Below are 16,767 nucleotides of genomic sequence, written 5' to 3'. Positions count from 1 at the left end.
CAGTAGAGAGCATCCTAACAAGCTGCATCACTGCTCGGTATGGAAACTGCACTGCTGTGGACAGGAATGCTCTACAATGGGTAGTCAAAATTACCCAATGCATCATGCACCAGCCTACACACCATCAAGGGCGTATTGTGTATCAAGAAAGGTGCTGGAAAAGACGCAGTAACATCGTGAAGGCTTCCACTCATCCTACTCACGGGCTGTTTGTCCCACTTCTATCAGGGACGAGGCTATGTGACATCGACAACAGGACCACCAGACTCAAAAGCAGTTACTTTTCCCAAGCAGTAAGATTGATCAACACAAACAAGAGAAAATCTGCACATGCTGGAAATCCAAGCAACACACACAAAATGCTGGAGGAACTCAGCAGGCCAGGCAGCATCTATGGAAAAGAGTACAGTCAATGTTTAGGTCCTGCCAAAGGATTTCGGCCCAAAATATTGACAGTGCTCTTTTTTATAGATGCTGACAGGCCTCTTTAGTTCCTCCAGCATTTTGTGTGAGACTAATCAACACTGCCACCCACTACCACACTCCTCCACACTCCCAGCCGTCACTACTTTATCATTTCCTGTCACCTTATGTACAGACACTTCTGCGCCACTTTATGGACATGCAATCAATCTATCTTGCATATCTATATTTATTGTTTTTTTATTATTATTGTGTTCCTTATTACTCAAAGCTATAAGAAGGTACTAAAATCTTTTTTAAGTATCTAAAGGGTAAAAGAGAGTCAAGGGTAGATTAGATTAGATTATGAGGACACGCAGTCCTCTTTTTATCGTCATTTAATAATGCATGCATTAAGAAATGATACAATGTTTCTCCAGAATAATATCACAGAAACACATGACAAACCAACTGAAAAACTGACAAAAACCACATAATTATAACATATAGTTACAACAGTGCAAAGCAATACCATAATTTGATAAAGATCAGACCATGGGCACAGTAAAAAGTCTCAAAGTCTCTCGAAAGTCCCAACATCTCATGCAGACGGTGAACCTCCAGTGCCGCAAACTTGCCAATGCAGCACCCTGGAAGCATCCGACCACAGTCCGACTCCGAGTCCATCGGAAAACTCCAAGCCTCCGACCAGCTCTCCGACACCAAGCACCGAGCACCATCTCCGCCGAGTGCTTCGATCCCAGCCCCAGCAACAGGCAAGAGGCAAAGTGAAGGATTGGGGGTCTTCCCCTCTGGAGATTCTCGATCGCACAGTAGCAGCGGCAGCGAAGCGGGCATTTCAGAAGTTTCTCCAGATGTTCCTCTGTGCTTCTCACGTCTGTCTCCATCAGATCAGGATTGTGCACAGCCCCCTAGTTCACAGATACGATATCATTCGGAACGGCCGCGTGCACTGCATCGTGCCGCCATCTTCTCCTCCCTCCTTATAGGAGGACCAATGTAGGACCATTAAAAAATAACGCTGGAGATATCGTAATGAGAGATGCAGAGATGGCAGAGGAATTGAATGCGTATCTTGCATCAGTCTTCACAATGGAAGATATCTGCAGTATACCGGACTTTCAAAAGTGTCAGGGAAGTGAAGTTTGTGCAGTGAAAATTATGATTGAGTGTTATGTTACTTCTGTTTAAACTTACCATGGGTTAACAGTAAAGAAATCATATTCTGGAAGAATTAGAGAACTTTTGTTTACAGTAATAAACAAACACATCTTAACCCAGCCACGTGCTGGAACATTCTGGCAATCCAGTGCATGCTTAGTGCTCTGTCCAATCATGTACTGGCACATCATTGCTCGTGATATCACTACATCTTCCTTTCCTTAAAAAGAAAAACAATTAATAACGTTAATCAAAGCAAATACGTAATTCAACAAGTCTCTATCAGTCTCTCTGTGGGTTTACGAACACGAGTAGACCTTCTAAGTGGTACACACAGATCTTGTGTTTCCTTGTTACTATTTACACGTTTTGTCTTGTCTGCATCCGTTAACTGAATCTCTGAAGTTGGTTCCTTCTTGAGGTCTTTGCGATTTCTTCTTACCACTGCTCCCTCCTCTGTTTGAACCATGTATGATCTGGGTTGTACTTTTTCAAGTACTGTAGCTTTCTGTGTCCATGTGTTCATTTTGTCTCGTATCCTCACTTCATCTCCCTGACGCAGTTCAGGTAATGGATGAGAACATCTATCAAAGTATATTTTCTGCTTTGCTTTGTGTTCATTTTTCCATCTTTTCACTTGTTCACCTTCCTCTGTTCTCAGAAGGCTCTCATCCATTGGCAGATTAGATCTCAAACGTCGCCCCATCAAGAGCTGAGCAGACGGAAATCCACATTCAAGTGGAGTCACTTCCACTACCTTTTGCTTTGTGCATCAGTTTCTTGACAATTCCTACCTAATTCTCAACTAATCCACTAGACTGAGAGAAAAATGGACTAGGTGTTGTATGAACAAAGCCCCATTCACGAGCAAAACGTTTCATGCATTCACTACTGAATTGTGGACCATTGTCTGTGAAAACTTCATCAGGTACACCATGTCTTGAAAAAACCGATTTCATGCATGTAATTACATTTTCTGCAGTCATTCTACCCAGACAACACACTTCAGGATACAATGAGTAGTAATCCGTTATTAATAGATAGTCTTTGTTGTTAGTTATAAAAAGATCAATGCATACCTTCTGATGAGGTTTCTGAGGATTTGGGTGAGGATGCAGTGGCTCCCTAGGGTTGCTAGGTTGGTTTTTAAGGCATAATTGGAAAGAAGACACCAATCCTGAATCTCTTGATTCATCCTGGGCCAAAACATCACTTCCTGTGCCCTTCGCTTACATTTTTCAATGCCTAGGTGGCCTTCATGAACATTATCAAGCATTTCTTTACCGAGACTTTTAGGTATAACAATTCTACTACCTTTGTACAATATCCCATCCACAACAGACAGTTCTGATCTGTGGTTCCAGTAATCTTGTACTACTGAGGTACAGTTATGCCTATTATCTGGCCATCCATCCAACACCACTTGTATTACTTGATTGAGAATTCTGTCCTTCTCTGTCTCCAGACGCAGCAGTTCCAACTTTTTGGGAGCAACAGGTACAGTTTCTATAACCACAGTAATGAATACCTGAACATCAATAACGTTCCTGTGACTGTCTTTTGTTGTTGGATCCACAGCTCTGGAAAGTGTGTCAGCCGTGTACATGAATTTTCCAGGTGTGTATGACACACTCAACGCATATCTTTGCAATTTGATCATCATTCGCTGAATTCACAAAGGACAGTCGCTTAAGGGTTTGTTAAACAATGCAATCAACAGCTTATGATCGGTTTCAACATCAGTAGATTGCCCTGACACAAACTGATGAAATCTCTCACAAGCAAACATAATGCCGAGCAATTCTTTTTTCAATTTGGGCATACCTTGCTTCTGGATCGGATAATGAACGAGATGCATATGCCACTGGTAGCCGTTCCTGATCATGTTTCTGGAGTAATACCGCCCCTAAGCCTGCTTGATGTGCATCACATGAGATTTTGATGGGTCTCTCAGCATCATAAAATTTCAACACAGGTACTTTTGTGAGTACTTTCTTGAGATTTTGCCATGCCTTCTCCTGTTCATGGTTCCAGCTCCATTCATTTCTCTTTTCTGTTAGCTGCCTCAATGGAGCAAGCTGTTCTGAGAGACTGGGTATAAATTTTCCCGTATAGTTAACCATTCCCATAAACCTCTGAACGTCCTTTTTACATTGCGGTCTTGGCACATTCTCAATAGCAGAAACCTTCAATGGATCAGGACTCACACCCTCTTTGCTGATGATATCACCCACAACTGTAAGTTCAGTCATTCCTAGCTGACATTTGTCCTTATTCAATTTCAGGTTAGCCTTGCATGTTGCTTCAAAGACTTGTCTGAGCCTGGCATCATGTTCTTGTTTAGTCGATCCCCAAATAATAATATCATCCATGGATGTATCCATGCCCTCAATGTGCTCATATAACATGTGAATTGTTTATGGTATGCAATTCCAAAAAGAAGGCTAAGAAAACAGTATCTGGCAAAAGGAGTGTGAAAGGTGCACAATTTTGAACTCAGTTCATCTAATTTGAGTTGCCAGAATCTGGAGAATGCATCTAATTTACTAAAATATTTTGCATTAGCAAACTGTGACATAATTTCTTCACGAGTAGGCAATTTGAAATGCTCTCTTTTAATGGCCCGATTCAAGTCTCTTGGATTTAAACAAATCCTCAGTTTTCCATTTTTCTTATCAACAATGACAAGCAAATTGACCCATTCAGTTGCTTCATCAATTTTTTTTATGATTCCGAGCCGTTCCATTCTGGCTAGCTCTGTTTTCAGTTGATGATGTAATGCAAACGGTACTTTTCTGCATGGATGTATTACGGGTTGCACTGTATTGTCAATTTTAATTGAGTGCTCTCCTGGAAGACAACCAAGCCTTTTAAACAAATCTTCATATTCTTTCATCAAGTCACTGTATCCTGACTCTGTGTCGCTATCCAAGACAAAAATTCTTTTCACCAAATTAAGTCTTTCACAGGCAGATAAGTGCAGAATTGACTGTACATTTTTTGGCACAACCACAAATGAAAGCGTATGCACAATATTTTTGTGTAATACCTTTGCCATGCATGTTCTTTTAACCAGAATGTCTGCACCTGAATACTCAGTCACTTTTATGTTTGTCTGATGTACTAACTTCGGTCTTGGCTTTAAAGCATTAAACTCAGATTCTGCAAGAACATTTACTTGCGCTCCTGTATCAAGTTTAAACAGAATATTGTTTTGATTCACTTGCAACGGAATAGTCCAGTCATTCTTACTTTGTTTATTTTCACAAAGCACATCTTTATATAATTCCTCACGTTCATCTTCAAGCACAGCATTTAACTGTTTCATTTTATTTTGCTTCTTTCTACTTTTACAACAGCGTGAAAAATTATTAATCTTACCGCAGCCATTGCAAATTTTGCCATATGCTGGACACTGATTTGGACAATATTCCCGCGCACAGCAATCACATGACTTTTTCTTTCCAATGCCGTCTTGCTCTCTGTCGGTTTCATCGACGTATTATTATATTTCTTGATGTATTCACACTTTTTTTTAACAGCGTTTACATTGCAGTTTTCGACAAAAAGCTCTTCAGCCTGCAACGTCACGGTCTCAGAAGCTTTGTAAAGCGCCAAAGCTTTTTCGAAATTTAAATCTTGCTCTCTCAACAGCCTTTCTCTCAGAGCATTATCTCGAATGCCACAAACAAGTCTATCTTTAATGAGAGAGTCCATGAGCAATCCAAACTCACATGTTCTACTATGCTTTCTTAACTCAGTAACAGACTGATCAATTGTTTCAGCGGCTCTCTGCGCACATGTGAATAAATTATATCGCTCATACGTTAAATTACGCTTAGGTATACAAAATACTTCAAATCTGTCCATTATCGACTTTAAATTGAAATTATCTCCATCCTCAAAGGCAAAATTATTATATACCTCCACTGCGTTATTCCAGATTACATGGAGGAAAAGCGCACCTTTGTTTTTTTCCGAGATTTCTTCAAAATCGATCGCTGATTCAAACTTGTTGCTTGAATATCCTCCAATACTCAGCCACATTGCCAGTCAGGTGAAGTTTTGGTGGGGGTTGTAAACCTTCCATTTTACTGTTTACAGTTCAAAATTTTTTCTTCTTCTCTTTTTTTTATTATCTTCGATTCTCGATTCTCGATTATTTTTCCAGAACCACTTCTGACACCATGTTATGTTACTTCTGTTTAAACGTACCATGGGTTAACAGTAAAGATTCATATTCTGGAAGAATTAGAGAACTTTTATTTACAGTAATAAACAAACATGTCTTAACCCAGCCACGTGCTGGAACATTCTGGCAATCCTGCACATGCTCAGTGCTCTGTCCAATCATGTACTGGCACATCATTGCACGTGATATCACCACACTGAGAAGGTGCTCAGGAAGCTTAATGGTCTGAAGGTGGATAAATCTCCTGGACCTGATGGAATGCACCTTCGGGTTCTGAAGGAAGTAGCTGGAGAGATTGCGGAGGCATTAACAATGATCTTTCAAGAATCGGTAGATTCTGGCATTGTACCAGATGACTGGAAAATTGCAAATGTTACTTTGCTATTTAAGAAGGGTGGGAGGCAGCAGAAAAGAAACTATAGACCTGTTAGTCGACATCAGTGGTTAGGAAGTTGTTGGAATCGATTGTTAGGGATGAGATTACAGAGTACCTGGAGGCACATGACAAGATAGGCCAAAGCCAGCATGATTTCCTGAAAGGAAAATCCTGCCTGACAAACCTACTGCAATTCTTTGAGGAAATTACAAGCAGGGTAGACAAAGGAGATGCAGTAGACATGGTATATTTGGATTTTCAGAAGGCATTTGACAAGGTGCCACACATGAGGCTGCTTAGCAAGATAAGAGCCCATGGAATTACAGGGAAGTTACTAGCATGGGTGGAGCTGGTCAGCAGAAGACAGAGAGTGGGAATAAAGGGATCCTATTCTGGCTGGTTGCCAGTTACCCATGGAGTTCCACAGGTGTTAGTGTTGGGACCGCTGCTCCTTATGATGTATGTCAATGATTTGGACTACGATATTAATGGTTTATGGCTAAATTTGCTGATGACACAAAGGTAGGTGGAAGAGCAGGTGGTATTGAAGAAACAGAGAGTCTGCAGAGAGACTTAGATAGTTTGGGGGAATGGGCAAGCAAGTGGCAGATGAAATACAGTGTTGGAAATTGTATGGTCATGCACTTTGGTGGAAGAATAAAACAGGCAGACTATTATTTGAATAGGGAGAGAATTAAAAATGTAGAGATGCAAGTGGACCCGTGCAACATACCCTAAAGCTCAGGGGATATTTATATGATGTTCTGCATAGGTACATTCCAATGAGACAGGGGAAGGATGGTAGGATACAGGAACCGTGGTGTACAAAGGCTTTTGAAAATCTAGTCAACAAGAAAAGAAAAGCTTACAAAAGGTTATTTTCAAACTAGGTAATGATAGAGATCTAGAAGATTATAGGGCGAGCAGGAAGGAGCTTAATAATGAAATTAAGCGAACCAGAAATGGCCATGAGAAGGCCTTGGCAAGCAGGATTAAAGAAAACCCCAAGGCATTCTACAAGTATGTGAAGAGCAAGAAGATAAGATGTGAGAGAATAGGACTAATGAAGTGTGACAGTGGAAAAGTGTGTATGAAACCAGAGGAGATAACTGGGGTACTTAATTAATACTTTGCTTCAGTATTCATTACAGAAAAGGATCTTGGCGATTATAGGGATGACTTACAGTGGACTAAAAAGCTTGAGCATATAGACATTAAGAAAGAGGATGTGCTGAAGCTTTTGGAAAGCATCAAGTTGGATAAGTCTCCAGGACCAGACGAGATGTACCCCAGGCTACTGTGGGAGGCGAGGGAGGAGATTGTTGAGCCTCTGGCGATGATCTTTGCATCATCAATGCGGATGTGAGTGGTTCCGCAGGATTGCAGGATTGCGGATGTTGTTCCTTTACTCAGGAAAGGGAGTAGAGATAACCCAGGAAATTATAGGCCAATGAGTCTTACTTCAGTGGTTGGTAAGTTGATGGAAAAGATCCTGAGAATGGCAGATGGAGTTCAATCCAGGTATGTGTGAGGTGGTTCATTTTGGTTGGTCAAATATGATGGCAGAATATAGTATTAATGGTAAGACTCTTGGCAGTGTGGAGGATCAGAGGGATCTTGGGGTCCGAGTCCATAGGAGCCGCTGCCAGCTTGACTGTGTGGTTAAGAAGGCATACGGTGCATTGGCCTTCATCAACCGTGGGATTGAGTTTAAGAGCCGAGAGGTAATGTTACAGCTATGTTAGACCCTGGTCAGACCCTGCCTCGAGTAATGTGCTCAGTTCTGGTCACCTCACTGCAGGAAGGATGTGGAAACCATAGAAAGGGTGCAGAGGAGATATACAAGGATGTTGCCTGGTTTGGGAAGCATGTTTTACAAGAACAGGTTGAGTGAACTTGGCCTTTTCTCCTTGGAGTGACAGAGGATGAGAGGTGACCTGACAGAGGTGTATAAGATGATGAGAGGCATTGATCGTGTGAGTAGTCAGAGGCTTTTTCCCAGGGCTGAAATGGCTAGCACAACAGCACACAGGTTTGAGGTGCTTGGAAGTAGGTACAGAGGGGATGCCAGGGATATATTTTTTACTCAGAGAGTGGTGAGTGTGTGGAATGGGCTGCCGGTGACTGTGGTGGAGGCGGATATGATATAGTCTTTTAAAGGACTCCTGGATAGGTACAGGAGCTTAGCAAAATGGAGGGCTATGGGTAACCCTAGGTAATTTCTAAAGTAAGTACATATTCGGCACAACATTGTGGGTGAAAAGGCCTGTATCGTGCTGCAGGTTTTCTATGTTTGTGTGTGATGGGTTTTGGTTTTGTTGGAGTAAAGGAGGCTGAAGGGTAACCTGATAGTATCTATAACTCCAAGAGGATTAGACAAGATACTGAGAACTCTATTTAAACAAGGGTTTATAGTTCCATGATGTGAGGTAGGAGGTTTAAAGTTAATCTGAGGGATAAGTTTCTCACAGGGAGAATATTTGATGTTGGAAATGTCATAAGAGGTAGCCGAACCACATGTGAATAGTACTGTTTAAGAGGTGTTTAGACACACCTTTAATTAGGCAAGGCATAGAGATACACGATCTTAATACAAGAGGTTAGTGCAGACAAGCACAAACGTTGGTGGGAATATGGTGGGCCACTTTTGTATTGTACATCTCTGTGAATCTATAACTCTCTAACAGATGTCCTTTCCTAAAGGACACTTGTGAGTTAAATGGATGTTTATAAATAAGCTAGTAATTTCACAAAGACCATCACCAATAGAACTTTATGTTTCATTTCCAAGTTTATTTAAATAACAGAGTTCTAAGTTTCCAGTTCAGTGGGGTTTGAAACTTATCATCTTCCAATTCAGACTCAGATTTATTTATCCCATGTACATCGAAACAGGCTTGAGGACATCAGGCCATCAATCTCCAGTCTCTGGCCCAGACTCCCAGACATGCAGACATCAGTCCATCAACTTCCAATCTCTAACCCATTCTCCTAGACATGTAGACAGCAGTTCATCAACCTCCAGTCTCTCGCCCAGACACCTAGACATTCAGACATCAGGCCATCGACCTCCAATCTTTGTCCAGATTCTTAGACATGCAGATATCAGGCTATCAACCTCCAATCTCTGGTCCAGACTCCCAGACGTGCAGACATTGGCTCGAACACGGAGACTCAACCTTTAGGCCTCTTCCAAGTAATCAGGTTAAGAATTTGGTCAGGAAGAGCCAACAACATGACCACTGCGTCATCACACCAAGCTCACAAGTGAATAATGTCTATAATATTGAACTCCCTGCAATCAGATGTGAAACATTTCTCTAAACTTATCTTGCCTGTACTGTCACATTGATTATACACGAGGTATCGAACTTAATTTCCCCTTTGTCCTGTACTCTCACATTGATATTACAAAAGTGGAGGCATCGAACATCATCTCCCCTTTAAAGGACATTGATGTTACCTTGGGGTTACAAGGTTAAAAAAAATCCTATGAATTAAAAGGACCAAAGCAGGACTATTAACTATTTCTTTCTGATGTGTTGTTTAACATCTCCCAAGTTTAATTCATTTATGCCCTTCAGAATACAGAATAAGTGAAATGTCTGACTCAGTTGGAGACGATTAAAATTCACTGAACAAAAAGATAGATAACTGTTGATGTGCTACAGAGCATTTCCAATTAAACCCCAATCTACTTGGCCCAATAAATCTCATTACAGCCATTTATCAATGTGAAAACAATTTTATCTGTCAATTCTAATGTAGATAAATGGAGGGTTATGGACATTGGAACATGTAGTGTGGGGTGTGCGTAAAATGAAGAGATGGCTATTAACAAAAATGGAGAATAATTGGGTTTGAGTAATTGTTAACTATTTACCAAAACATCCATGGACATTTTAAATTCACAATAATAATTACGCACCATGTTGCATTTTTTATGCTCAAATTTCACCACTACTGAATAATGGGAATTAGCGTGTATGAGGTAAGAAGAATATTAATTATGGAGAACCCTTCATAGTTTAAGTACGTGTTCGGCACAGCATTGTGGACTGAAGGACCTGTATTGTGCTGTAGTTTTTCTATGTTTCTATGTTTAAATAAATTATAACCTATTATGTACAATCAATGTAGAGGTAGTAATTTTCACAATGCTTTTAACATAAGCCCATATCCAAAGTTAATAGAGAAAAAAGTTATGCTCACAAAAAAACGTCAGAAAAGATTGAAAAACTTTGCCATAGATGGTCCCAAGCCTTATAAAAGGAGGAGGGTTGGGCATTGTACTAACATTGAAAGTGGGAGGGGAAGGGGGAGATCCAAAATGATAGGAGAAGACAGGAGGGGGAGGGATGGAGCCAAGAGCTGGACAGGTGATAGGAAAAAGGGATAGGAGAGGATCATGGGACAGGAGGCCCAGGGAGAAGGAAAAGGGGGAGGGGGGGAAAAACATCGAAGATTTTCCTTCTCCTCATTCCTCATTTTGGATCTCCCCCTCCCCCTCCCACTTTCAAATCTCTTACTAGCTCTTCCTTCAGTTAGTCCTGATGAAGGGTCTCGGCCCGAAACGTCGACTGTACCTTTTCCCAGAGATGCTGCCTGGCCTGCTGCATTCACCAGCAACTTTGATGTGTGTTGCTTGAATTTCCAGCATCTGCAGAATTACTCGTGTGAACTGTTTTAATCAGGAAGGTTATGGGTCAAATCAGAAACAGGTTTACTACCACTGACACATGTCATGAAATTTGTTCTTTTGTGGTAGCAGTACAGTGCAACACATTCAAAATACTGATTACTGTATGCTACAATAAATAGACATATAAATAGATCAAAGTTCAAAGTAAATTTATTATCAAAATACATATACGTCCCTCCAGTAATACAGTAGAACCAAGAAATATCATGGAATCAATGAAAAACTAAATACAAAGACTGACAATGACAATAGATTGAGTGGATGTGTCAAAGAGGAATAGTGAATTCGGGTTCATTGGTTCATGGACCATTCAGAAATCTATTCGCAGAGGGGAAGAAGCTGTTCCCAAAAATGTTTAGTGTGGGTCTTAAGGCTCCTGTGCCTCCCTACACATAAGGAGCAACACCTTGTATTCCACCTTGGTATCCACCAATCTGATGGCATGAATATTAGTTTCTCCTTCTGGTGAACGGAGAGTGCTTAATAATAGATGCTGCCTTGTTGAAGCCCCAGCTTTTGAAGGTATCCTTGATGGCGGGAAGAGTGGTGCTCAGGAAGGAACTGGCTGAGCATACAATGCTTTGCAAAATCTTTCGATCCTGTGCATCGGAGGCTCTACACAAGACAATGATGCGGCCAGTCAGAATGCTGTCCACATCTGAGGAAAAAATCCCCGCTTCTTCAACATAGTGATATGGTATCGAGCACCGAAGCTTTAATCAGTTTTAGCATTTTTCCTTTATCAAAGTTTTTAAAAGGTTAAAAGGTACATTTAATGTCAGAGAAATGTATACAATATACGTCCTGAAATGCTTTTTCTTCACAACCATCCACAAAAGCAGAGGAGTGCCCCCAAAGAATGAATGTTAGAACCCCAAAGTCTCCCCCAGCTCCCCTCTCTCCTGCACATATACGGCAGCAATCAATAATCCCCCCTCCCCAACCAGCAGAAAAAAAGCATCAGCACCTGCCACCCAGCACTCAAGCATGAGCAAAGTAATAGCAAAGACACAGACTTGCAGTACTCCAAAGACTACTTGTTCACCCGACATTCGACATACCACAGGCACTCTCTCTCTCCCTAATAAGGGAGAAAGAAGTGTCTCCATATTCACAGCGAGAGGGGAAACATAACAAACAACTTGTTGGTTTATAACGTTAAAAGTCCGTTGCATTGCTTTTGCTGAGCTCTGTGCCCAAAGATCTCAGGTCTCTGGGCACACAGCCTTAGATCTTCCATCTCTCCTGACACACCAGTTTTTTGCTTGGACACAGACCTCGGAGCACCCCATCTCCGGAGCCTCGAAAACTCGGACCTCCAAAGGCAAGTTGAGCTCTTAGGCCGAGCCCTTGGCGTGCCGAACAATGGCCAGTTGTGAAACCCCGAGAGCAGGTCCCATTCCCACAAAGAACCATAGACAACGTGTAACTCCAGGTCAGGGTCTTCAAAAGAACCCTGAAAGGGAAAAATAGAGATATTAAAGATGGAAATAGAGCTGTTTCTGAAGATGCAAACAAAGGAGTCGCCGTTAGGCGCCATTAACCCTCCTAAGCTCCACCTTCTTCATTTTATTTTATATTTTATCATTTTCTTCATTTTATCATTTTATCAGTAATAAAATGATAGTATTTCCTTCAGAGGAGGTGGGGGTGGCATTTTCCAACTCATTGCCAATATCTCTGGAGTGGACCTTGAAGATGTAATCAGTCAGAATGTTACAGTAAATTAAAATTTATATTAAGAAACTGCAGATGCTGGAAACCTAAAATAACCTATCCCTCAACGTCAGCAAGATGAAGGAATTGGTTGCTGACTTCAGAAGGAGTAGCGGACCGCACAACCCAATTTACATCGGTGGTGCGCAAGTGGAACAGGTCAAAAGCTTTAAGTTCCTCAGGGTCAATATCACAAATGACCTGACTTGGTCCAACCAAGCAGAGCCCATTGCCAAGAAGGCCCACCAGCGCCTTTACTTCCTGAAAAAACTAAAGAAATTTGGCCTGTCCCCTAAAACCCTCACTAATTTTTATAGATGCACTGTAGAAAGGATTCTTCTAGGGTGCATCACAACCTGGTATGGACGTTGTCCTGTCCAAGACCGGAAGAAGCTGCAGAAGATCGTGAACACAGCGCAGCACATCACACAAACCAATCTTCCATCCTTGGACTCACTTCACACCGCACGCTGTCGGAGCAGTGCCGCCAGTATAATCAAGGACACGACCCACCCAGCCAACACACTTTTCGTCCCTCTTCCCTCCGGGAGAAGGCTCAGGAGCTTGAGGACTCGTACGGCCAGATTTGGGAACAGCTTCTTTCCAACTGTGATAAGACTGCTGAACAGATCCTGACCCGGATCTGGGCTGTACCCTCCAAATATCCGGACCTGCATCTCGTTTTTTTTGCACTACCTTACTTTCCATTTTTCTATTTATGATTTATAATTTAAATTTTTAATATTTACTATCGATTTGTAATCCAGGGAGCGGGAAGTGCAGAATCAAATATCGCTGTGATGATTGTACGTTCTAGTATCAATTGTTTGGCGACAATAAAGTATAAAGTATAAAGTAAAATGAAGAGATACAGCTATACATAAGAAGCTTGGGGAACACAATGGATCAGACAGCAGCTATGGAGAGAAATGAACAAGTCAACATTTTGGGTGGAGACCCACACTGCCTGACACACTGAGTTCCTCCATTATCTGTGTGTTGCTCCAGATTCCCAATGCCACACTGTCCTCTCTTCAAAGTTCAGAGGTCAAGAGAATTTATTTGAGACACGATGCCGCTCAGTCGGCGCTGGAGACTGTTGCCAAACAGGTTCTAACTAGCATCAGACACATGCATGTCATGTGCCCATAACCGTGCTTAGAGCAAATAGAGTTTAAATAGTGTCAGTTGCATGTGCTTATTTTCAGAAGCAGTGATTTTTGTCACTGATAGTTAGGGAAAAATAAACAGTAGGATAATCCAGAACTGTTTTGCTCACTGCAGTTTCAAGCATTCAGGTTTGGAGATGCCAGAAATGGCTGGGAGTGAAAATGAAACGATTTCACTACTTCTACCAGTTTGGAACTACGAAGAATTTGAAGGTATCAACAATCATCTTAAATGCTACAAAGAAAATGAAGATTTGGAGGTTGCAACTGTTGAAAATAGTATGAAGGCTGTCCAATATCTACACTAGGTGTTTGTGTTGATTCTGTTCATTTACAGTAAATCAAAAGAACATGGCAGCATATGTGTTTCCTACACAGATAACTAGAGAGAAAGAATACCCAGTTTTATTAACACTCTCAACACGCTGGAGGAACTCAGCAGGTCAGGCAGCATCCGTGGAAACGATGAGTCAACGTTTCGGGCTGGAACCCTTCATCATGACTGTAGGGGGAAGGGGCAGAGGCCCCATAAAGAAGGTGGGGGGAGGGTGGGAAGGAGAAGGCTGGTAGGTTCCAGGTGAGGAACCAGTAAGGGGAAAGATAAAGGGGTGGGGGAGGGGAGGCAGGGAGGTGATAGGCAGGAAAGGTGAAGAAAGAATGGGGAAAACACAATGGGTAGTAGAAGGAAGTGGAACCAAGAGGGAGGCGGTAGGCAGCGGGAGAGGGGGCAGAGTGACATAGGGATAGGGGAAGGGAGGGTGAGGGAATTACCGGAAGTTGGAGAATTCTATGTTCATACCAAGGGGCTGGAGGCTACCTAGATGGAATATGAGGTGTTGCTTCTCCAACCTGAGTTTAGCCTCATCATGGCAGTAGAGGAGGCCATGTATGGACATATCTGAATGGGAGTGGGAAGCAGAGTTGAAGTGGGTGGCTACTGGGAGATCCTGTCTGTTTTGGCGGACAGAGTGGAGGTGCTCGACGAAGCGGTCCCCCAATCTGCGTCGGGTTTCACCGATGTAGATGAGGCCGCACCGGGAGCACCGGATGCAATAGATGACTCCAAGAGACTCACAAGTGAAGTGTTGCCTCACTTGGAAGTACTGTTTGGGGCCCTGAGTTTTATTGTACTAAATTAATGTTGATAGTGTTCTAATTAGTTCGGTATGGCATTTAAATACATCATTTGTTACTTGGTTAAACATAGAAACATTAGAAAACCGACAGCACAATACAGGACCTTCAGCCCACAAAGTTGTGCCGAACATGTCCCTACCTTAGAACTACCTAGGTTTATCCATAGCCCTCTATCTTTCTAAGCTCCATGTGTCCATCCAGCAGTCTCATAAAAGACCCTATTGTTTCCACCTCCACCACCGCCACTGGCAGCCCATTCCACGCACTCACCACTCTCTGGGTAAAAAATTTACCTCTGACATCTCCTCTGTACTTACTCCCAGGCACCTTAAAAATATGCCCTCTCGTGCTAGCTATTTCAGCCCTGGGAAAAAGCCTCTGTCTATCCACACAATCAATGCCTCTCATTATCTTGTACACCTTAATCAGGTCACCTCTCATCCTCCGTCGCTCCAAGGAGAAAAGGTAGAGTTCACTCAATCTTTTCTCATAAGGCATGCTCCCCAATCCAGGCAACATCTTTGTAAATCTCCTCTACACTCTTTCTATGGTTTCCACGTCCTTCCTGTAGTGAGGCGACCAGAATTGAACACAGTACTCCAACTGGGATCTGACCAGGTTCCTATATAGCTGCAACATTACCTCTCTGCTCTTACACTCAATCCCATGATTGATAAAGGCCAATGCACCGTATACCTTCTTAACCACAGAGTCAACCTGCATAGCAGCTTTGAGAATCCTTTGGACTCGGACCCCAAGATCCCTCTGATCCTCCACACTGCCAAGAGTCTTACTATTAATGTTATATTCTGCCATCATATTTGACCTACCAAAATGAACCACCTCATGCTTATCTGGGTTGACACTCCACCCCTTCACTCTAGGGAAATGCCAATCAATATTTGGGAAATTAAAATCTCCCACCACAACAACCCTGTTATTATTACTCCTTTCCAGAATCTGTCTTCCTATCTGCTCCTCGGTGTCCCTGTTACTATTGGGTGGTCTAAAAAACACCCAGTAGAGTTATTGACCCCTTCCTATTCCTAATTTCCATCCTCAGAGACTCCGTAGACAATCCCTTCATGACTTCCTCCTTTTCTGCAGCCGTGACACTGTCTCTGATCAACAGTGCCACGCCCCCACCTCTTTTGCCTCCTTCCTGAACGGTAGTTTCTTTTTTATACCTTTGTAACTATTTTCATGAAACTTCGGCTGATTGGGTCAGCTGCTTAATTGGGCCAAAATGTACTAGTCTCAATGTGTCCCAAGTAATTAGAATTTACTGTGTACTATAAGCCACCATAAGAAATATAAAAATATACTGAAATGTAGTTCCTGTTCCTGCAAATTGATTGCTACTAAAAAAATGTAGCAGTCAACTTACATAGAACAAGATTCCACAAACAACAGTATGATAAGGATGAAATAATCTTTGATAATGCTGATTGAGCAATAAATATTGATTAACATACCAGAGATAGCTCTCTGTCATCGGAGATCTTAAAAAAAGAGGCAATAGTTCAGTTTAACTCCTTGTTCTCCTATGAAATTCAGATAATTATCCATTTAGTGTTGAAGTGTTGTCATCACCCTCTGGTATGAAGGCGCCAATACACAAAATGGGAAAAAAAACTACAAAGGGTTGTAAACTCAGCCTGCTCCATCATGGGCACTAGCCTCCCCAACATCGAGGACATCTGCAACATGCAATGCCTCAAAAAAAGTGGTATCCATCATAAAAGACCCCTACCAGACAGGACATGCCCTCTCCTCATTACAACCATCAGAGAGGCGGTATAGGAGCCTGAAGACACACTGTGTTTTCGGAACAGCTTCTTCCCCATGATCACCATGTATCCATGATCACTGCCTCACTACTTTCCTCTCT

The sequence above is a fragment of the Mobula birostris genome, chromosome 5, assembly GCF_030028105.1.
Source record: "Mobula birostris isolate sMobBir1 chromosome 5, sMobBir1.hap1, whole genome shotgun sequence".
NCBI lineage: Eukaryota > Metazoa > Chordata > Chondrichthyes > Myliobatiformes > Myliobatidae > Mobula > Mobula birostris.
Note: the sequence above shows the minus strand (reverse complement) of the source record.